Source organism: Adelges cooleyi, unplaced genomic scaffold (assembly GCF_023614345.1).
Source record: "Adelges cooleyi isolate 19-005CV unplaced genomic scaffold, UGA_ACOO_1.1 ACOO_flye_CR_arks_rails_tigmint_CR_PRNA_376, whole genome shotgun sequence".
In the NCBI taxonomy this organism is placed as follows: Eukaryota; Metazoa; Arthropoda; class Insecta; order Hemiptera; family Adelgidae; genus Adelges; species Adelges cooleyi.
This window is the reverse complement of record NW_026096053.1, coordinates 2729124-2754603: the sequence shown is the minus strand read 5'-3', so window position 1 is coordinate 2754603 and position 25480 is coordinate 2729124. Positions and strand designations below refer to the sequence as shown.

The 25480-nt window shown below is 32.2% G+C and overlaps 1 protein-coding gene and 1 non-coding gene across 3 annotated transcripts in view; one reads left to right on the top strand and one right to left on the bottom strand.

The window, feature by feature from the left end:
• Positions 1 to 6370: 6370 nt before the first annotated feature.
• Trnay-gua (transfer RNA tyrosine (anticodon GUA)) lies at positions 6371 to 6461 on the bottom strand. Its single transcript is given in 2 exon segments — positions 6371 to 6406; positions 6425 to 6461. It is a non-coding gene; the product is annotated as a tRNA-Tyr (tRNA).
• A 3529-nt stretch (positions 6462 to 9990) lies between these two features.
• Positions 9991 to 25480, top strand: part of LOC126840228 (lachesin-like) — a 138238-nt gene continuing 122748 nt past the window's right edge. For both annotated transcript variants that reach the window (XM_050575841.1, XM_050575840.1), the window contains exon 1: positions 9991 to 10195. The gene's annotated coding sequence lies outside the window, so the exon portion shown is untranslated. The remainder of the gene's footprint in view (positions 10196 to 25480) is intronic.

Genomic DNA, 25480 nt, shown 5'->3' with positions numbered 1-25480 from the left:
ACTTTATGTATCCCATAAAAAGCATCAAGCTTACGAATGACGCGAACGCTCGAGTATTTAAAACGAAAAAAATGGTATTAATTATGTAGAATGAATAAAAAATGATTCGGCAATGTTTGTACAAAAACGGATAAGTCGACGTGTCCGTTTGGCTAACCTTAAATGATTCAAGGAAATTATTGGGAAATAAGTGCAACTAAACTCACACATTGACTATCAAGAACAATCCACATCTATGTGGGTTATGAAATTACCTTTAAAGCATACGTAATAAAAATTATTCGATTTTGTTTAAAAAAAAAAAATTATTTTAGCACTGCAACCCACAATAGAGTACCTAATCTTTTTATCATTTATATATATATTTTTTTTTTCCTGTCGTCCAGATCACTACGGTCAGCTATAATATTATAATATTTTATTGTTTACCTATAAGAATGATTGATTTCCCATGCCTTCCCTCAATGCATAGTTTTATCCAGGTGTTGGTCGCTTATAAAAGCAGCAAAACGTGTCTTTTCAAAAGTAAGCCAGGTTTTAGGATTAACGAAATAAACCCGAAGCTCCAAGGAACACAACGGTTGCCTAATCGCCATAATATGAAACTCAATCGCTCAAAGAGTGTAACAAAATATAATATGATGTTTTATAGTAGCTAAGGCGTTACGTTGTAATTTGTGTATATCCTTCTTCCTTAAAAGTAGAAATGTTTAAAGTATATAAACATACAGAGCAGTAACGTGAATTTAGCGAAAGCATTTAACTAGTACAACGAGTGTTGTTATAATAATATGTTCTAAAAGTTGTATTACCTTTGATTATTCATTCAATATTATATGCATATCTCATCAAAGCATCGCTTAGAGGTAGAGCAATGAAAGTGAGTTAATAGATTGATTAGATGCGAAAACAGCGACAGTTTTTATCTATACCTATTGGTTATGAAAAAATCTATGTTGTATGTCGTAAGTATCTGGGACCATATTATGACATCCGGTATACTTTGCAAGTGTTTATACAATTTTCCAAGTACAATACAACGGAACAACCGTTTAATAATAATATTTAAATGGAATGTTTTTTGTTTATAAATTTGGGTATTCAATTTGTACACAACTCCAATTAGGAATACACGAATGTCACGTCGGTACAATAAGCGATTGGATTGTATTATTATAATGTATATATATTTATATATAATGTATATATAATTAACCATTACTGTTTAGCGGATTTGTGTTAACAACATTCTGGTCAATTCCGTGCACAGATGAAATAATATTGGAGTAAACGACGATTACCTCGTATATTATAATTTCCAGAGGGTGTTCCCGAGGGAACAGTCGCAAGCCGGTGACAGGAGAGTCACGTCTAACGCAATCATCGTTTCCAAATTGGTTCAGACATTCATCCTCGGCAGTATAGTAGATCCATTCATGAAGAAAATTACTCCAGCCCTTCGATGCGGCGGTTTAACGCTGCCGAGTGGTCTTCGGGGTTTAAGCCAACCACCTTTTTTTTTTTTTTTAATTTAAACTCTTCTCTCGCACTTGTATTACTTGGGCACAAGCGCCTAAGCTCTACGGTTTAAGATTTTCCTGTGTGCTCGACGTGAAGACGGCCAACGAAATTCAATTACCTCCCCGACTCAATTTGCGAGCAAAACTGCGGCCAAGTACAATAATAATGTGAGTGGAAAAAAACACACAGAATCGAATTTTAATTGGCTCCAATAATCGGTTCGATTTTGCGTATATACGTTCAAACGACACTCGCAGAACTTGTGTTTATATTTTATAATGAAGTAAGTAATTCAAAAATGCCTAAAAATCGTTTGTCGTTTCCTGAGTACGTCCCGGATCACTTGATGTTGGCAATTATACACTTATAAATCGACTTACGATGTCTTAGACTATACAAGTGCGTTTAGCTATGGTTAAAAAAGATCTGCGCGTTTTGCTACTAAACGAATGACATCAACATTAAAACCACGCTAAATATAATAATTATTATCACAGAAAAACAAAAAAATAACGAATTGTGTAGTAACTATGTAAAATTTGTTTGTTTTTTTCAATGATATATGACATTTATTTTGCCTTCCGAACTTTGTTGTTTTAATAAAAAAACACCATGTTTGTCCGGCAACGCTGATTGTATAATAAGATATTAATAATATAATAAAATGTGCAAATATCACATGCACAATACGGGCCGGAAACACTGTTTAAAACACTTTCACCGTAAAGCGAGGTCTGACGAAAAATAAAATTGAACTGTGGCTTTTATGGAGCAGCAACTCTATTAAAGGAAAAAGCAGTGAGTAGAGCACTATATATACATAGAAAGAGAGATACAAGTATAAATAAAAGTATACGGGAAAAAATAATAATAAAACGATTTGGTCACAGCCGACCGTAAGAAGCTTTTCGCCTCGATTGTGTACAACATCAGAGTCGTACTTACTAATTTACATAAGTTTACCGTATACGCGACTTGTATCGAATTTTTTCTTCATTCAGTTTCCTTTTTTGTTTTTGTGTTTTTCCTTGCAGAAGACAACCCATTGAACAAGTCATCACCTTCTTACGATCGCTCGGAGAGCACCGCCGTTGTTTTTCCTTCCATTTCCTCTTTATTTTTCAGTTCCATACAACTTGCATATCTAATGATATTACCAGCGGACGACGGAAACCCAGTCACACACTGACACAAGTCCCCTTAACGCAAAGTATCCACTCGTCACGAAACAAACGACCCGAAAACCCCGAGCAAAAAAACTACACGAGCAAATGCAAAATAAAAATATACCAAACAACAAAAAAAAAAACCTGGAAAAGAGAATAACAAAATAGACAACAAAAACGCTAACAGAATTATGATTGGATCTAAAGCCGTATTACCGTTTTGTACACACAAATACATTACTGGGCGACGTACCATTCCCCTCCCTCTCTATACTTTGATAGTCAAGTTTTTTTTGTCCACCGACATTGAATTTGTATTAACTTGTACATTTTATTTGACTGCCCTTCTGTAGGGTCCCAATCAACAGAATGACGCTGAAATCACGTATGATGTGCAATATGCTGTTTATATAATGTTAGCATCTGAAATATGTATAATAATAAATAATATATAATACAATAGTATAAATATGTATAATATTATAAAATAAACAATATTTTAGCTCTACCAATTATCTGTATACAATTCTACACAGCACAAAAAAAAATATATTTTTTAAATATAGCAAAAAATATGTTAATCAACTTTGTATGAAAAATATTTTTAAATCATTTTCACGAAGTCTGTGGACTTTTTTTTAATATGTTTTGTTAAAGTTTAAAATTCACTTCTGAACACAAATTAATTTTAATTTGAAGTAAGAGAGGTACTATCAACTTACCTCGATATTGGAATCGATAAAAATACTTCTTTTGCACCTTGATGTACAAACATCATGTAAACTTGTACATTTGTTTTAAATTATCGTTATTTTTACTTTTCATTGGAAAACTACGTATTAAAATTAAAACATATAGTAATTATAATAAATAAAAAAATCACAAGAAAGAAAATGTATTGAACTTTATCTTTGATTATTATATTCAACTTATTAAAATAATTTCAACTATTCTGTTAGCTCTTTAAGATTAATTAAAATAACTGGGTAAAGACTTTCTGTATAGAAGTGCTGGGGAGTGATGCAACCTTTGAGTATCAACTTAACAATTTGTCTAGAGCCCTCTTGAACAAACAGAATAACAATGCTACACAGGAATGACATGTTTAGGTATTCACTCTAAATATGAAACTGCCAGATAGTTTTGTGACAATGAAAAGCTTGATATGAACGAAAATAACTACAGTGATCGGTGACAAAAGCAATTTAAAAATAAATTATAAAATGGGGTGAAAAAAGATGATGTTCGTTCAAATAAATTTATTCTGCGGCCTTAACGACTTTGGAAAAATTATAAAATAAAAATTAAACATTAAATATTATGAATTTAAATTATGGCGGAATTTTTTTATCACACTGTTTCCTTGTCTCTTCATCTAAGTCAACTTCATAAAAATGTTTTTCTAAAAAAAAATGAGCTAGGCAACTAGGTAAACATACATCGGTATTCTTTTCTCGGCGTGGTAAAAAACATATTAAGTACACATTTTTTTTTTCACATGTAAGTATTTTAAGTAATGGACCTATTATATTTATTTTAAGCCTGCATCCCAAGAGCGTTTAATTCGACGTTTAACACTCGACAAGCCACTTCACATAACGACTTGGTATGTTTTATAATGGCGCGCGACCGATAAGTAAATGCAAATGGAATGTTTTACACGCCATTCTGTCGTTTACCCAATGATTTTGCAAGTAAACGCTTTTAAAATAAAATATTATCATCTATTATGGCCGGTCTATACCTATATTGTCATGGTAGTATTATATAATATTATATTACAATGGTGAAGTAGGTGAATACATACCTACCCATAGTCCACACCCCACGGCCCACTTACTTGAACTATATTATTATGTTTTCAAGTAAGGCGACACTTTAAAGGTTTATTACAAATATGTGAACGTAAGATAATAAAATATTCGAGTTCAATATCTAAAATATTACAGATAATCCGATGCATGTACAATACATTAATGTACATCAATGTAATCCAAACTATTTAATATGTTTTAAGTGCACAGATGAGTTATGCATACTACCGGACCCCTAGTTATCATCGTTTATAAATTACAATCCATGTCAATTGTGCATTTTGTTGTTATACGCCTATGTAACATTCTGATGAATTTAATAAAATTATTTTATTTTTTAAAACATTTTATAGGATATAATATAGGCGCTAGATTTTACTAGTAAAGGAACGGATGAACTGTTTAAATTGTTGGCCCAATTAAGTAATTATAAGGTACGATTTGTGATCTATAGACTTTTTACATGAAAAAATCAGTTTGTCGGCTTAGGAGATACCGTGGGACCACCACACACAAAAAAAAAAAAAAATAATAGAATCATCATTATAATAACAATACATACTCGGCACCGCATCGAAGCTAAAATAATAAAAACAGATAACTCTTCAACTCAGTGTAAAAAATAAAAATAAAAGTTATACAGCCAGTAACAATATATCAACTTATGAACTTAATATGTTGTTTTTCAAATTAAAGTTTACCGGGAGCTTTTGTTGGACTATTGTGCTTTGTAAAAGGACTCGATCGGTACAAATACTGTTGGCTGGTTTCCCAGGAGGATCGCGGTACATAAGTTTTTTAAGTAGCATTAAAACTGATAGTGGATGAAAACATTTGGGCGTGAATGTAATTAGAGGGGTAATAAATCCAACGGTCGCAAGTCGCAATGGTTTTCTAAAGTTTGTTAAAAATGTTCTGGGATGTTTAAAAATTTAAACATTGTTGTACCTATACCATGAAAATTATATTTTAAGTATGTTAAGTCATTTTCAGCAACATAGTGCATAGTAGGCACAATAGTAGGTAATTGTTGTATTGTCAATATAGAGCTATTTTGTAATATTTTATTAATCTTTTTTGTTTTTTTTTCATCCACTATATAAGTATTGTCTCATTTGGATGTTTTAAATACACATTAATTACTTACAAAAAAAAATTACAAACCGTAGATACAAATTCGATTTCCAAATTTAAAACGGGGGAAGGGGTGCATAACAATAGAGTTACCCTTTCATTTCAGATATCTGGAGATAATGGCCCCTTTAGCTCCCCGTACAATTCACCAATGGGCTATGTTACTGATTTTAAAAAACAATTGTAAAAAATGCATTTAAATTCCTTTTTTTACTCATTACGTTGTTGTTTAACAGTTCACCTCGTTTCGCTTCAAAAACAAATTAAAAATATGGCAAAGGAAATCGAGCGACTAGAGGTTTTAATTGAAATTACTCTAAGAAATATTTTTGCAACAATGAAATAATAAAATATACAAACCGAAATAACAATATTTTAATTTAAAATAAAATCACATTATAGATCCTCGAGTACTAATTGAAGCCGTTTTCGTTGTGCTCGTTGTAACGCTGCGTTGTTAAAAAATAATTATTTTTTTTATTAAAATCGCCTTTTTAATGCTATTAAGACGAAATATTTGAAGCAAAAAATGAATTCATAATTCACTTAAGTTCTATAATAATACTATTTTATACTTTATTCATTTGCAACCCGAAATTGAATTAGTGTTGTTGGAGCAGAAACATCTTGACGTAATACTTTTCGTAGTATAATTATTATTATTACAAAATATTATTAGATATAGAAAATCTAAATTAAAAAAAAAAAATACAGAGGAAAAAAACAAAAAAAATTTCCTTCGAACCGGATTTGAACCAGTGACCTATGGATATCTGTGACTTTATACCACTACAGTCCACCGCTCTACCAACTGAGCTATCGAAGGTTGATGGCTTAGATAGCATATCAAGTCTTTTAGGGAGCTGCTAACTGCACAAATTTACTTTCACTAAATGAAAACAATATTTATATACGTCATACTAGGTATTATATTATATTACTACACGTCTATACCTATGCTACTAAGCAATCACTTTTTCCTAACCTAACTAAATAGTTGTGGATTTTACTGCGGCAAACGCACTGTTATTAACAACTCACACCACGCTCCGCCTTGCCTAATTTGAAATTCTCAAACCGGTAATCAGTAGGCCGTAGGTACTAAAATAATCACTAAATTGTGATTACATAGTAATAAGTAATTTGTGTGTAGATAGAATAATACTAATTTATTAGCGGTTTAATTGCAGTTAACGTGAAATATGCACTTAAAACGACTACATAGTTATATTTTATGACAATTTATTCTACTACAATCGCTCCTTTGATAGGTTATCTAGATGTACCGAGCTGTTTGTAATAATTGGTGATTGGTCAGCTAAAATATATTATTAGGTAGGTATAAACTTCATCTATAGAGTACCAAAAACTGAATATAACTTACCATTGCCTCTATTTAAAAAACAATATTAACACAAGTTTGTGAATTTAATCCCAAAACGCTCTAACTGTCATGAAAAAATATGGCAACTGACGTTTTTAATAGACAACGCTTTGTGTTGTTTCAACTTCCATTATAATTAATTAAACAAAATTTAAGTAACAAAATCAGTGTAATTACCGTATTCCCCACAACGACATTGACAATAAGCTGATACAATAATGCAATTAATTATATTAGTAGGTAACTAGAATTAGGTTTTTAATTTTTATCTCAGGGCTTGTGCAAGGGCAATTTAACCGAAGTAGCTGTTAAGAGCATGCTGGAGCATATTATTGACCCTTAAAAAAATTGACAATGAGGAGAAAGGAAATTAAAAAAAAAAAACATTGAATAAATAATATATTTCTGCTTAAAAATTTAATGTTTGTCGAATAGCCAATATTATTTAACTAAACTACTGTACAAGCAGATAAAATGTATTGATGCAGTCTAGTAAAAACCGGAACATTTAATTAGACCTCTGCATACTTATTAATAGCGTCATAATTCTTTACATAATGCCTTTAATATTGTAATAATTTGCAGTTGATTTTTGTTTTAAATATAGTTTATGTCTTACGTTTCTTAATTTAGCTCACGGCTAGTACTCGAATGGCCTTATTTGTGGTAACTTTGTTTCATCTGCTCCAACCAGTAATTTTATCAACGACAGTCCACGTAGAATGGCCCTTCAGTTTAGTTATTTGTTCGTTTTTCATTTCATAATATACCATCGTTTACACTTTATAAACATTATTTTTTTTTTTTCTTACTAATACTTGTAACTGTAAATTATAGTTTTGAAAATTTAATTATCCTACACACTGATTTAATCAAATATATTGATTGCAATTATGAGTAGCAGACAAAATATAACATTATGGGTACAACTCTATATTCGCTGCGTGTATAGAGTCAGAGAAATGCAATTTGAAAGTTCTCGAGAACTTATTGTCCAACATAATTACTTGTTTTTTTCTTGTACCGTTTTTCGTTGTTTTTTACGTATTAGACAGTTATTATTTTTGTATATAATTTACATATTATTTTTATTACCGGCCGTGCACTGGAACGATGCCGAATATCGTAAAAAATCAATTCCTTGCCTTTGCACATAAAATATTTAAAAAAAAAAACAGTGCAGCACGTGACCGTGAATAATTTGCAAACACATACTCATGTATATGGTAGCTTTAATCCCTCCGCATCAACCCTGGGACATTTTACGGTGTCGTTAAGTCTAGTTAAAGCAAATACACGCGTCTACTAGACGATAAAACTATTTTCGATTAAAAAAAAAAATACGATAACAGCGGACGGCCTCATCTTAAATCAACCCCACAAAACGATTTCTATAATCAGTTCTACATGCGGCACCGCCTTGCAAAACGTAAGGAAATCCGCGTTAGTTACACCCAAAAGTAATGAAAAAATGTTTTTTTGTTTTTCTGGGTATGTGTATGTGTTTAAAAAAACTACGGTATTAAATTGTTCTAATGAATTAAAGATTCAAACGATAATGTCCACCACATACAGGATTTTCGGAATTTCAAAGTCGTACTCCATGAGAAGTGCTAAAAATATATTTTTTTTGGTCTATCTAAAATATTTTAAATTTTCTAATTTCTAATAATTAAAATAATAAACAACAACAAAATTAGTAAGTTAGTAGTTAAGTCCTGCAAAATCCTCTTAGAAATTAATATTATGTAAGTGAATGCAACTTAAACATTTTAGAGTATTCAAAAGGAATTAAAAATTGCATTTTTGAACAATTTTCAAATGTTTGATTTCTTTTTCGTACATAATTTATTAATAAAATTGGACCTTGTAAGTTATGTGTTAAAAAGAAAAATTATATAATTGCAATTATTTTCAATAGTATGTTTTTGGTAACGTCTTACGTTAAATTTATCACAAAAAAAATAACTTAAAAAGAATACTAATGAAGTTGAAATAATTATAATATAACTATTTACTTGACATATAAATCTTTATTATTCGTGGTCCCGCTGACCAGATTTCTTTTAGTAGGAAGTTCAGAAGTTTTACTTGAAAGGTATTTTATTGAGCCAAAGTCTAAATAATTAAAAAGCCCAACCCTTTCTTTCCAAAATGGCTTTCGATTTTTCAAATCTTGCTAGACGTATCGACGGAAGTACAATTTTAATTGTAAATATTATTGTAAAAATCATTAAAAAACTTAAAAAATTGCAATTTTCCACTTAGATATTATTGATTAACTAAAAATATTTATAAAATAGTCTCGATTGGTACATTGTAAATATTATGAAGGATACGAATGCATTTTCAAAACTTAAATCGGAGTATTTTTTAGATCATATGTATTTGTACAAAAATAGCTCCTGTGTGATTTAAAAATATAGAAAACAAATTTAATAACAAAATAGATACCTCTTTTCTGTGTTAGTATAAAGGTGCATTCACAATTTTTAGCGCAACGTTAAGTTTTAGTGAAAACCGCCCGTATAACGCGTCTCGATAGAAGCTAGTGCAGGGAAAACTAAACAAAGAAGAAAAATTACTTTAAAAAAAAAAAAATTCTCCAGTCTGAAATTCTTTGAAAAATGCAGAAAATTCCACCGTAGTCAATTTTATGAAATTTACAAACCCTAAGACGTGTTGAATGAATTATTATTGCATCACGATTCGCAGCACTAGGACTGGATGTCATGTGACAGGGTTCGTTGCTACAAGGTTCGGGGGGGGGGGAGGAAGAAGGAGAGGGGAGAGAGACGGAGAGGGCACAGCGATCGCGCGAAAAAAACCTCAACGCCCGACACCGTCGACGGACCAATGAGTGTAATGCGGAGGCGGGTGGCGTTCGCTGAATGGGGCTGGCAATGCTCGACCGGCGTTTGGCGCGCGCCCGGTACACGTGCTTTTTAGCCGCCAGTGTTCGTCCCGTCGCCGTACCCGTCACGTCCACGACGTCCCGGTTCCCGATATTCCCCATTGTCGTTCGTCCCGCATACGCGCGTAATCCCGTTCGCAGTAATACCGTTACAATATTATTACACGCACGGGACGCCGTCGTACCGGATCGACATTAGTTTTTTTTTCTTTCTCATTTCCACGTTACAAAACGCAAGGTTCGCCGAGTTACACCCGAAAAGGTGAGTACAAGGCGCTGAATACAAAAATAAAAATAATACTTGACGGCTATAGTGTAAAAAATAAAATATTTAAATCGATAGTATTATAGTTCAAAAGATTATACAAGTATTTTTAAGATATTGAGAAGCAATATCGGTTTCTCGCTGTTGTGTGCAATACACGATCGGAAATATTTATTTGATCAGAATGGAGGCCCCTATAATAGCTAAGAGTAAAACTTCTACAGCTATGAAGTAGTGAAGATATAACAGAATAAATAATTTCTCGATTTACTTATAATTTCCAAAGGCCGTCTCCGAAATAGCTGAAATATATACGACGATTTAATTAGTATTTAAATAAATGCGCTAAAGAGGTCTTAAGTCAAGCCATTTAAAAGTATACAATTTAAGCACCGTTAACCCGGATCAAATGTAATATTTTGGATGACTTGGAACACTGTTTTTTGGTACCTAGAGTTGTTATGAACTAAATTTCCATTCCTAACATCTTAAATAACAAAAATTAACTGTTCCAAGTTGGACACCTATTCCATTTGAATCGGGTTGATGGAGCATAAAAAATGACAGTAAAAAAATCTTTCATTTACATACACTCTAATTTCTTCATTTGGTAACACGACGTATTATTGTACACAGTTACATTTAGTATTAAATTCGACATGATTAGATTGCATTGAGTATTTAGATTAAAAAAAATCCTCTTCGCCCCTCCTTACAGTTTTGCCATGTGTAAAAGAGTGTTACTATATGTTGCTCTAAGTGTATTTTTAGGAATGTTACATAATTTCGACTTTTATCAAACATTATACTCTGAACTGAACCGTAAACATTAGACGTACATTATTATAATTCATAATATATTTGATAGAAAACACTTATTTCAAGAATCTTACGATTATTCGTCTATTTTACCGTTTTAACTAAAAGTACAAAATGCATTATATATAAAAAAAAAATTATATTATTAACAAATCGGATGTTGTTGACTAAAAATATGTTATAACGCTTATAGTTTTAAAATAATAATTTCATGTTTAATAGTGTTATATATAGGTTGAACAAAATAATATGTAAAAAATCGTTTATTTATAAGTAGAAAACTTTTAATGCGGTAAAACAATAAACTATTTTTGTAGACATTACAACTTCTCGATTGTTTTCAAACAATCTGGAAGTAATCCAAAATGAGTCGAAAACGTATTATCCTAAATCGCACACTAACTATATGGAATAATTTATATATATTATTTATTATTCTTTACATAAAAATAAATTGTATCACCAAAAACGTGTCACTGAAACAATAAAATTCAAAAATAATCAAACGTTAAAAATCACATGTCCATTAGAAAAACGCTGCAAACGATAATCAATTACTATTATCGTTATACATTGACTTGATGTTATGAAATACATATGTTTACATCCCAATAATACAAAAATAGCATTTTTCAGCTGCTTTGGCTTTATAATTTTGTATGAATACTAGCCGCCAACTTAAACAGCCCTTCGACCGTTAAGTTGTGGGTTCTAGCTCCTTGATTCGGCACTTCCAGCTTTTGTAAAATTTTCCTATCCTATCTATTCATCGTTTCCTTGAGCTCTTTTGAGTGTTTTCCCAATCGGTTGTCATTCGATTGCAGCCTTATGCTGGCAATTTCTATTTTATCGCCTAACATGCCCAAATCATTAATTAAGTTTACACAAATTCAACGGTACCTATAATAAATAAGTTATATTGTAAAATGATAATTGTCAGCTCGGTATTAATTATTGTCCATTTATAATGAGCTCAAAATCCAGTTTCTTTGTCCGCGGCACATCGTCCGAGAGAGAGAGAGAGAAAAAAAAGCTTAAGTTATTATCAAAGTTATGACTTGAAAAAAACTTTCTTAAAAATTACTATACAAGACCTTCGGAAAATAATACCACGGTAATAATATGATTCTGTACACAATTGTTTTTTATTTCGCTTTCGCACAAAAATACTTTGTTACCGAAACGATTGCGGTGAGCTACGGCGTTTCCCGTTATCTTAATTCGAATAAAGTATTGTTAAAAAGAAAAAAAAGTTCCACCTCTCCGAACAAACTAAGAAGTTTGACGGAATCGACAAGCCAAAATTCTTGTGGTTCTTATTATCTCTGGAGTTTGTTTTATCGTTAACAAAAAATATGACCACTCAAACAGAATTCACTGTTGTTAATATAATTAATATGTTTGATAGATTAGTGAACACAGTTGCATCTTGCAAATTCATAAAATATGTATTTATCATTGATGGGTCCAAAGAGCGGTGCTCTTTGAATATTTTAGCTCATAAAGTCACTGTCTAAATAATTAGCCGCCTTTGCCTGAGGTAAGGTGGTCGGTCTGGTAAGTTTACCTCCCCCCTCCCCTTTTTCGTGGCATTCACCGCGTAGACAGCCGCTGACGCCAGAGGTTAATTTTTTAATTAAATGTCAAACTTGAACAAATCACAAGGAACCGTACTTTTCAGAAGTCAAAACAGTAACAATTTGATTACAAAGGAAGACCCTATTTTGGTTTCAAAAAAAACACTGTAACCGAATCCGTATATCATACAGCGACTTTCATTATTGAATATTGTTGCGCTGGCATAAATAATTTAGGCTTGATTTTATTGAAACCAATACAACAATATGTTTTTAAAATTTTATACTTTCCACACAATCGAACGTTAAACAAACAAATTTTTAACTCCTCATATAAACTAATATACATCTGAGTATACATAATAGGTACAAGCCTCTACTATATAGTATAGATTATGAATACTAATACTACAAAAAATGTGACGATCACTGTAATATTTACATATAAATTTTCAGTCTATCGAACACCAAAGCTAGTTTTAACATGAACAATATGGTTTTTAATTAATGACAATGAACATCTGGAAAACAAATTACCGTACAAATCTACAATACCTATATCTAGTTAGATACCGATAAGCCGTATGACGTACAATATTAATTAAAACATGCAAAAAGTCTTATAAATCGATGGTTTTTAATTATTTAGTTTACCTTTGATGTCCCTACTATTGTACTGTGTATCCGTAGCAATAAAAGTTGATATTTAATTAGACTTTGATAAATGTATAATGTCAAAATTAATGTTATATGATCATGTTACACTGTAATAGTATAATGAAGTGTTATATGCATCTTTGTAATATGAACACTGAACTGTAGCGCAATATTATATCTGTTCAAGCTAAAATCGTGACTGAAACGACTTTATATTACAATGGATCAAGTCCCCCCCCCCTCTACTAACTCATAATTAGTCTCAGAATTATTCAATTTATTTATAGTTCTTATTGAGCTAGAAAAAAAAATGTTAATTATGATTTCAATTATTACAAAATGCATAACATATAATTTGTAAATTATTATAGTGTTAAAATAATCTTAAAAATTTAAGAAATTGTACACATGCATTTATTGTTATGCAAATGTATTGGGATTTTTTTGTCTGAAGTAATCAACGAATGTAGTATGTATATAATTATCATGTTTTATTAATTAAGATGTTTACGATTTAAGATAGTATGGTTGCCCAACCATAATACACTCATTTCACGGTCAAGAAGTTAATCCAAAAAACATTTGGTTCGATTGACAACTAGCGCTCTTACCCGTGATTCAAGGTAACCATTCAACATACAACCAATCGTAATGCGTTATTATTTTTAATTGTTTTTGTAATCGCAATTTATGTACAGTTGAAAATAGTGTCCACTTGGAACGCTAGTCGCTACTCGAGAGTTTTTTATTCGTATAGGATCAACTTAGTTCGAATCGACCTAGTGGCCGTAGAATGTTACACTATTTTTCGGCGACAGTTAAAATAAAACTGCACTGGATTGCTATACATACATTGTTTATCACGCCCAGGGATCCACTTCTCTGGCGGACACACTCGTTGTTCGTGCGTTGGCCATTAATAACCCATCCGGCAAAACGGCGCGCAAACGTAATATTATAATAATACACGCATAGACATTATTATTATTGTAGAGTAATGTTCGGGACGCGAGGATATATATTTTTGTCGGTTGCTGTGCCGGTTTTGCCGGGGGACGTCTTGCCGGCGGATGATGAATGTTAGCAGATAGCCTGGAATCCAAGTATAACTCGGCGGTGGTGTGTATTGATGAAAGCACAAAACGAAAATGCTCCTTTGCGGCTCTGATCGCTTGGGTATGCTACTCACGTTCGGCAAAACGCGACAGGCACGACCCTCGTTTTCACATAATCGGAAAAAAAATACCGCGTCCGTGTTTTCTTTCTTTCTTTCTTTTGTTTCTTTGTGTGTCTGTCTGTGTGTTTTTTTTACCCGCCGACTTTTGCCTACCTTCACTATTAAGTTTAGCCGGCCGGCAGGTCCAACCAGTTACACACACACACACACGACACTTACCTATACGGAAATAATAACTGTGTGTGTATCGGTTGAAAAAGTGCCAAAAAAGTTCGAGCGGTGTCTTCAAAGTTTGCGCTATTAGAGGGACATCTATCCGTATGGCTTGCAGAGTGGAGGATAAAAAGTTGCGAGATGCCAATTCCTCTTTGTCGCTTTCCCTGCTGCCTTTTTGACGGGCAAAAAAAAGTAAACGCATGACCGGATTTCGCAAATAGTTTTAGTGGCTTAGGATAATCTACTATGCGCGTCTTACCCGTATTGTGGTCCAACGGGAAGCGAAAAATTCCCTATTGATGTAAGCGAGACTCTTCAGGTGCGGTTTTACCAATATGAATACAAACCATACATCCAAATGCAATGTTAGCCACTTAAAGGCGCTGATTTCGTTTAGCTAAAGTTATGTAAATAAAAATTTAAAAAAAAACAATAGTTTTAACGTCATCGAGTTATATACGGTTGGGTACAAGAAAAGTAATGATAATAATTAATAATCCGTATAATATTGAGTTTTACTTTAACGTACCCACTCGAGTAGGTGGGCGGAGAATATACCACTTGTCATTAACCTGTGTCCGAGTTAATTAAGTAATTAAAACTTTCAAGTACTGTTTTTTTTTAATCGAATTTTCTAGAACTTAAAAAAAACAAGCCGTTCCACTCGTCGACGAGAACGAAGCTTTGAGTTTACCTCGACGTATTCGTCAAAAAAATTAATTACTAAGACTTTGAACAAAAAAAAAACATTTCGTTATTCGTTATTTTTAAAAGTACTTTCCACGCATCTCAAACCACAAAACATTTTTTTTTTATTTATATATTTGTTAAAACTTTTAATTATTTAAAAAAACGAGTTATAATATTCAATACTTTTAATTAGTCCGTCTGGAGTTCGTTATTAATATCGTATAGTTTATTTATCATTGAAACGCGGATGTCGGTAGTGTATGACTGGATTAACCAACAGGTTAATATAAGCTTAGTGTCTAGGAGAAAATAAGGAGCTTACGATTGACACCAGTGACTGGCCTCATCGAATATTAACTTGCTATATTGTATCTAACCGTACAGAGTTAGATACATGCGCAAAATAATATACATATCAATATTAGTACCGATTTATGAATATTAAGACCGGATTTTTAAATAGACATTATAGGCACATCGTCTACTACTAATGACATTAACGTACACTAAGAAAAAACAAAAGAAATATTTTAAAACATTTATGGGCGATGCCTTAATAAAAATATTATAGTGTAGTATTATTTTAGTTAACAATGTTCTTGTATTACTATAATATATATTATTATATTACTGTTTTTTTTTCGAAATGTGTTTCTGTTTTTTTTACGGCTTACTCTTTGATAGTAGTCTATTCAAATGTGAAATCCCCAAAATTTCAGATTCCTTGCTCAACTCTAAGTACTTCCTCATGATTTTTGTTTGCATTCCATTAACATGAGAAATTAAAATTTATCATTTAAAAAATTCTATCTTAAAAAATAATTTAAATGTTTACAATTTTAAAAAAGATTCTTAAAGCTAAAGGATGAAATTTGAAAACCCTTCTTTTGATAATCCGTGATAGTAATTTATTTTTAGCAAGTTATCAAGTTGGTGGTAGTAAGTAACATTTTTGGTCTAATATATACTACATAATGGGGCATTCTGAGTCAAATCACGCGGTTATCGGCCTGACCTCTTCAATTATTTTTCCAACTTCCTTAGTGTAATATAAGACCTTTATTTTTTGGACATTTTTATCACTAATTTTTTCCCCAAAAATAGAGGTTTTTTAAGTTATTTTTCAAAAAAAATCGATTTCGACCAGTGATAAAAATTTCCAAAAAATAAGGGTATTATATTAGACTAAAAAAAGTTTGAAAAAAAAATTTCAAAAAAAGTTTGAGGAGGTCAGGGTGATGACCGCGTGATTTGACTCAGAATGCCCCATATATATATATATATTAGAAATAAACTGGACATTGTTGCTTATCACAAACGGTATTATGTAAATGTCTATTACGTTAAGACGTATATCCGATAGGTCTTTTTAAGCTCACAATACTACATGTATGTACATAGTGTATACTTATAGTGTCTTTCTATTCTAATAGGTAACTATTAAAACACTAAGAAAGTAACAAGTTACCTCGTCGATATTTCGACGAACCGTTTGTCGTTTTTTTTCTTATGTTCGACAACGATTGTACCCTCTATAAACCACTACGTTTACCGGTACAAGTGAAGTACCTATAGATAGATAGTTTCTTTGCCGGGCTACACGCGCAATCAAAATGAATTTCTTTTTGGTACAAAACCAGTGTCGGGTGACATTCGCCAGTGTTATTTAAGGCTTTCCGAAAAATGACTGTTGTCATCACGCGCCGGTCGTCTGCTGGTGTCTTAAGCCTTGACGTAATTAAAACTTTCGCAATTAAAACTTTCAAACAAATTCAGCTCTACGAGAATATTGTCCCGCCGTTTGTTTTCTTATGATATTATATTTATATATATATATATATATATATATATATATATATATATATACTTAACTCTTTTTTCCCGGCCCCGCGAGCTCTTCGCCTTCGTCCGGTTTTTTCTCTAATCTCATCACCCAAAAGGATACGTTTTCCAGTTTTGCGGTTTTTTTTCTTCACCGCTGCACACCCGGTTGAACAAGGTGTACCTTCGCTTCGTGCACGATAAACACCGTCCACCCGAGTTGATTATTTCCATCTAAACTTCACTGCGTCCTCTTCACGTCGGTTATTTAACATCCGGATGTTTTTTTTTTATTTTAATGTGTAACGGGAGGGAATCAATGAGCAAATAGGAATTTCCACAATATTATTAATAAAATATACTTCTTATATGATAAATACACATGTATATTACATTGTCGAGACTATTATAGCCGTCGTCGTCTTAGGCTCAACACGATTCCTATAACTCAGTCCTGTATACCGGTAAATGACATTACAGTTAAGGCGGTACGGTTGCATTATTATTGTTGTATAAATTCAGGTGGTAGATTGTCCTGATTCGCAAATACGGGGGAGCTAGGGTGGGCTTAGCCTCCCCCCCCCAAAAAAAAATTAGGTTATGCATACAATTTTGAAATACAAAAATATATTTACTTATATATATATTTTAAAAAAATGTCCAGCCCCCCCCCCCCTAAGTTAAAAATTGAAATTGCGCCTAAGCAATTATGTTAGTATGCTTTATAAGAATAAATAATTGTATGAATATACTTTTCCGGAATTAAGGGTTCGAAGTTATAAGTCATTTCGACTTATTCAATACGGTTCGAAAAAAAAACCGTTTTTAACGATTTAATGAATAGACCATTTAAGTTAAGCCGATTATAATAATGATAATAATAATAGCAGCCCAACACGTGCATTACGCCGTCAAGAACTCAAATAAAAAAATGTAATACCTTTTAATATAACATTTTGTAAATATATATATATATTTGCGTTCTTATATTTTTTGTATACCATAATCATTTCGATGAATTCTGGCGCGAATACTTTTTGAATTGAAAGCGTACCTACTAATTTAACTGTAATTCTAGATAGAGACAAAAAAAAAAGGTATTATTTTTTTCTTTCATTTAAAATAACTAAGTTTCTTTCGTTTTAATTTCGTTTTTCGACAAAAAAAAACCATTATTTTTTATAATATTTATTTATTTTTTGTATTTTGAGCGTCAACATACAAATAAGGCTTTGTTGTTGTATAACAGATGTTGTTATTTTCAGTTTTCTACATGACTTTAAAACTGAATGTCTTTTCAACAAAAAAAACTATTATGATTAGTAATATTGACAATTAGTTATAATATATTTTGTTAATATATTAAATAAGATTCATAGATTTTATGTTCATCAACTATCATTTACATTCATTTTTTTTTTGTACAAAACTTTCTTTAATTGTGTATAGTAATCTGAAAATCTAACACGTTTGAATAGTGAGGTTTCGTCTATTTGTTTTAAACACACCTCTGTGTATGTATAATGTATATACCTCATATGCCATAAACCTCTGTTTTATTTCCGTTAAAGTGATAATTACTATTTTAATACTGCACAAGTCCTTAACTTCTATGACTTTAATTTTACAAAACAATTTTACTTTAATGGTGCGCCACAGTCCAGTATTAAAAGACTTGACAAACTTTTTTTTTTGACGTGAGGAACTATGTATTTACTATTGTTAAATAATGCACCAAGTTGGTTCCATAGATAATGTATTTTATAATTATTACTTTTCAACATTTTTTTCCCGCCAAGTGGAACCAATTCCCTATTGGTTTCTATACTAATAATATTTTTCTATGAAATCTCAACTATATTATATGCCAAAGAGAACGGGAAATATAAAAAATCTAGCCCGAAAATAATTTTAAGTGAATGCTCAAATCTTGTAAAAAAAAAAAAAGTTGAGAAATAGATGCGATAACGTTTTCTAGTTATATCGACGTTTTAAATTGGAAGAAAATCAAAATTGGTGTAAACGAATGTAAACTTGTTAAGTCCATTTCATCCGGGACGAGTATCAATTACTTTTGGCGAGGTCCTCGAAGGAATTTCATTACGCCCGAGGGACATGCCCGTCGTTTTTATATCAATAGTTTATACAACTAGGTCTTGCCGTTCGTTTTTCTTCATTCCGCTCAATGTTTGCGGTACTATTGTACGCTTCACACGTACTAGACATGCACAATCGTGTTCATCTAAGTAGGTAATAGTATTGGTATTGCAAACAACCACGGCCACATTAATTACATCTTCATCGCCAGCGCGCATCATCATAACCGTAGCCGTTCGGTTGTCTGCAGCAACGAATATATCCCCATCAGAGACAAAATAATAATAATAATCTAACGTGTATACCTACTTTACACCTGCCGGGGATATATTCTACATTAACATGATGTGTTTATAAGGAAAGGAAGCGCGCGGGGATGCGGTTGAACGTTTGTACGTTCATTATTAAAACTCGGCCGAGCGGGTGTTGTGTGTAATATCTAGATATGTATATATATATATATATAGTTGAGGATTGTCGATCGGCTCGCAGAGTTTTCGTCGGATATCCTGCTGACAGGTCTGTGATGTGTGTACGACGTACCTTTATATACACACACACACACGTGTCTCGCACACCGAACATTTTTGTGCTTTTCCTTTAGCCTCCCCTTTGCCGCCCATGCTCCCCCTTTGGATAAGCTTGTCGCTCATTGTGCTCGTGACCGTGCGAGGGGTGGGGGTGGGGAGGAAAGCAATAAGTAATGGATGCCGGCGAGAAACCCCTTCGACAAAACCGAACGGAATCACACATAATAATATAATATTCGCCGGCCGCGGCGTGTAATCCGGTAGTATTAGTAAAAACATTTTTTTCCCCGCACAACTCACACACGTATTATTTGGTACAACCGCGTTGCATTCATCAATCATCGTCGGCAACGGTTTTTTTTTTTTGTCAAAACACCTTTTTGCAATACGCTTCCCCTACCGACGATATCCCTCCTCTCCGTTCCGGATTGACACCCAACAGACGACGACACTCCGAAGAGTCTCTTTGCCCTTCCCCTCTTGTACCTCTTGTTCGTCACGACGCGACGCCTAAAATCCACCCCTACCGCACGGTCCGACGCTAATAACGATAATAACAATGTGTCCCATTGCAATGATTGAGTACCTAGGTATTTATTTTAAAAAAATATGCGCCAACTAAAAAATAAAAGTCATTACGTATTTAAAAGTTATGTCCGTTGCACAATAGTGTGGTAATAAATTGACAGCGACCGTCTGCACAGCACAACAGAGACTGGTCGACCGTCTATCAAACGGCGTTTTAAAAACCATGAAACATGTAATTCACAATGTTGTACCTATCCGAACAGAGGTATACATACAAACGTCTATGTTTTTTTAAAGCAATAAATAACAAATAGTAAATACCTATCATTTTTGCTGGTGGCACTTTAGGAGGGTTCTGCAAATTAGGGTTCGCGACACCGAAGTGCCTAGAATCGTTTAACTTAGACACACTATCACGCATACTGGAATTGGTTTTGTTTGTTATATTTTAGCAAGATAAAAGTGTGGTCGTGTTCCCGAAAATAAGTTACGCCCAAAGCCGATTACGGCCGGTGAAAGCAAGGCGGAGTTGAGGGGCGACCGTACTATGGAAGAGACTGGAAGTGCTATATTATAATATGTATAGGTACCGTGGTAAATAATATGGGTGATTATTATTATTGTTGCCGTTGATGGGATTGAATTAGCGGTGCGTTGTAAAATTTGCGGAAGGTCGTCTGAACGTGTCAGGCGCACAAATGAATTGGATTTTTTAACACAACAGCAAACCAACCGGGACGGACGTTGATGTATGTCGGGTCGTGTGTCATTTCCGGATCGGGGTGATTTAAGTAGTTTAATAAGTGTTCATAATTAAATCATTGAAACGGTTCGGTGGACCGACGGCGGGAGGACGGCCGTGCAAATCGCACAACTGCCATCGGCAGAGTACGTTGAAATAATGAACCTATTTATACAATCTCTCAGAACGTCGGCAGTTCGCTTTCCAGAATATCAAAATGGCTGATGAAATTTTCTTTAGTCTCTAACCATTCCAAGTACAATTTTTTTCCGAAGAACGCCGCTAAATATCTACGATTCAATTGTACACCGATCACGAACCACAACTCTCTGTAAAATGAAATTCTATACCGTTTAGTTTACTACAGTGCAGGAATGCGAGCGACGGCTGCACGATGATAATTTTATTGTCTATAACATTGCATGTTGAACTTAGCAAAACAAGCATTATATATTGCAATATAATCAAAGAATATAAAGACACATTTTGAGATGTATCCATTTCGATACAGTGACAAAGCCTGTACAGTGATGTGTTTTATGGTAAACACAATTGCCGATATCGGCGACCGATCACGTTTGTATCCTCGAATGACACTATCCGGCCATCGCTTTCAACTGTCAATAATTGTTAGTCAGGTTTGCCTATCGTTTTAATTCGTTTTTCTGGGCTTATTCGGGAGTTGGCGTTGCCGCAGCTGAAGACATTCGACCGTGTAATGATAATTATTCGCCGCGAAAGCTTAAAAAAATAACGTGTGCGCGATGTGGCAGAGGCGTATAGTCGTTGACATTTCGCTTTTCTGTAAGGCGCCTCCGGTGACCTATAGAAGTCGTCGGTCGTTCGAAGAAGTGACATTAAAACTCGTCAGGGGCCCCTGTACTCTATATTCGAGGCACGTCGACCGACAATAATTGACAGATACTAACTAATGTCTTCCACGTTCATTGTCGCGGCAGTTTTGTTTTTTTGCCGTGTGCGAGCTTCGCGTTACGCTGGTTTTTTTTTTTTTGTTCGCACTTAGGTACAATACAATTCTTCATCCTTTAATTAAATATATAACAAAAAAAAAACCCTCCCCCGACGCCATTTACCAGCCACCCGATGCGTTGCCGTTTTAAAATGCATTGCTCTGCTCGTTCTACAACGTTGTACATATAGATATAATATGCACACTTGGATAGACGAGACACGACGACGACCCGTCTTGTGTATTATACGATATTGCCGCGTGTTGTACTCTCGAGCACGGTTAAACGGATGAGTTCTCCTTCATCAGTTTAATTTAGTTTCCGTGTTTAAAACTCAGACATCCACCCCGATCGTCTTGCTCGAACACAATCAATCGCATTCTTATTATACTCTGCAGTGCACGACTGATAATTCCCAAATGAATTTAAATATTTTAATTTCGAACCGTTTTACAAACTACTTTAGTCGGACGTGAAAAGCATACAAATACATCTCCTGTATTTGATCCCCCTATAGCAATGTTTACACTAAAATACTTTGGTAGTGATTTTAAAAAATATATTTTTTCGTATCGGATACTTTTTGTAACATTTCCATTTTTATTAAAACGTACCTATAATTGAGATTTTTAAAACCGTTGTTTTTTATCGAGTAAATTTACTAATCACTGAAAATTGATCTGTCAAATTGTCAGTAGATTTTCATTTTCAAAATAAATTAAAATATTAAATTATCTTTTAAGTCAATATAACTTTAAAATAAACTTAATAACCTAAACGTTAAATAAAATTATTTAGTATTGCAAAATAAATGTTATGAAAAATATCAATTGGCGTCTACAAACTTCAACTATTTGCATAACCTAAAAACTGCACAAGGTACAGCTGTAAAATTATTATTTTTTTTTTATAAAACTGTACAAATTAAAGAATAATAAATGTGATCATATTATGCTAGGTACAACTCGCATATTATATTATACTTTCATTTGTACATGAAGTACATTTTTGTAGTATCATGTTTTTAATTGGTTATATTATAGTGTACTAAAATTTCTTGATTGTATTTTTTTTTTTACATAAATACCCCAGGATTTTAATAATTGTATTAAAAAAAAATAATTTTCAAAGATATATCCTTCAGTGTGGAAATTATACTAGCAATGTTTTTAAAAATCGGCCGAATATAATATTATGTAAGTCTGATTGAAAATATTACGTGTATATTTACCATCACCTATTAGGTTTATTTAAATATTTTACAAAGTCATCTTGGCATCGAAAAGTCTAATCTCGGATTTGATAAATTTTAAAAAATGAGGAATAAAGTTATAATTTTGTATTATAGCACGTGGTTTCAAGTTAACTAATTCAAAGTTAAATTATCAGTTTGTGGGTTGTTACAGATTCCAGGAATACAGCGAAGACATTGTTGCACTATGACTGTTGGTTCGACCATTTTTTTTTTATTAAAACATAATACATAATAAAGTTATAATATTACATTTAGTAGTCGTGTACGCGTGCTTGTGCAGTTGGCTCATTAACCTTTTGAAGGTACTTTATAATTTAAACTTACATTAGGGCTTAAACACACTTTACTGAAGAGGCGTATATCTCCACTACTCGAGTTGATTTTAAAAAAAAAATTACATAAAAATACTGTTAAATGTAAAGGTAACTAATTAAAATGTGATAATACAATATATTTTATAGGACGGCGGATAAAAAAAATATGCAATTAAACTTATAACTTATAACTTATTACAAGCACACGACGTTGAAATGTTTTTTATAAGCCCCATATACCATAAACTAAATAATGTTATATTAAGTAGCAATAACCAAAGAAAGAAAAAAGAAAAGGAGGATAAAAAGAAGGATATACTCATTGTACATACAGAGTGATCGATTTAACATAAGACACTAAAGTTGATAGAGCCATGGAAAATACTAAAAAAAATTAACATTTTCAGTAGTATACTGTATAGATAGTAATTTTATTATATTGTAAAATAACATAAATAAAAATATTTTCAAAAAGAAAAACTATTAAATTTGTATTACTTTCCGAGAAAAATTAGTGTCTTGCGTTTAATTGATCACTCTGTATTATAGATATTAGTACTACTATTAATAGTTATTTCGACTTCTTGGAGTTTTATTGATCAACCTATTTTTGTTTATATTAATTTGAATAAGACATTTATTTTAAATGTATTGTTATATGTATTTTTTATTATTGTTTGTTTGTAGTTAAACTTTGTCCGCGAATTTGAATAAATATATTATATGTTTTGACTACGAATACGGTCATATATTATATTTTTCTGTAAATTTCTAAACTGTTCAATAGTTGCTTAGTTTCTGTAATATGTTATTCTTACATAGATTAGTAAGTTACAACTGCTCGTGCTTCGAAAAAAAAAAAAGAAAAGATTAGCAACTTTAAAATTCATCGTGTTGGTTAGTAAAAATGTCGTATCCGATTCTGTGTTTATTTTGTATCACAAGATATTATCTAGTTCCTTTATGATTGGTAATGTGCAATTATTAATTTCTAAGTACAATAAATAACAATTAATTTTTTAGGATAACATATTAAGTAAAGAAAAAAAAAATGTATTTGTTTTATTATTTATGATTTTACTATAAATTCATTTTGTTTTAGACGGTTTCTTGTAAGTCATACATTTTGCATTTAAACATGACGCCGATTGTCCTGTAAGTGTTAAAGATCTATAGTCATTTATTATTGGTTATATTTCATAAAAATATATTTATATTTTTGTTGCATCAGAAATATTTATTAAATATCGCACAAGTCGTTTCGAGAGTAAAACTAATTAGTTTTTATTTATTGTAACAATGTGAGCTGTAAAACGTTTAAGACGATTAAAGTAAATCATATACAATATTATTTAACTAGAATTTATTTATTTTTTGGTAACAGGCTACCTTTAATTTATTGACAAACTTTTTTTTTATTGTAGGCTTGCTGCAATAGTACCTATTGTTTGAATTTCAGATCGATAATATTATGAATGTGACTTCAGTAGGTAATACAATTTTCAAACAAAGTTTCATTATTCATTGCCGTGTAGTTAAAACATGATTTTTTTATTTAACTAATTAATAACAGAATTACACATTTTTAATTGTAGGTTATTGTATTGTTAACTTGATATTACACAAAGTCGTAGCTTTTGGAATTAAAATTAAAAAATAGGCTGAAATCGATTAGTTATTTAGTTGATTCAGCTTAAAATTGTTAACGCCGGAACCAAATGTTTTGGAGTCTGATTTAAAAACCATAATCAGCTGATATTATTTACAGATGTATTATATTTTACTCGTCTGTTATAACTTATAATAATGGAATTGGGAGATTGTCGGTCATGAATACTCCGCTGTAGAGTTCCACGAATATAATATTTGAAATTATTATTAATTTCTG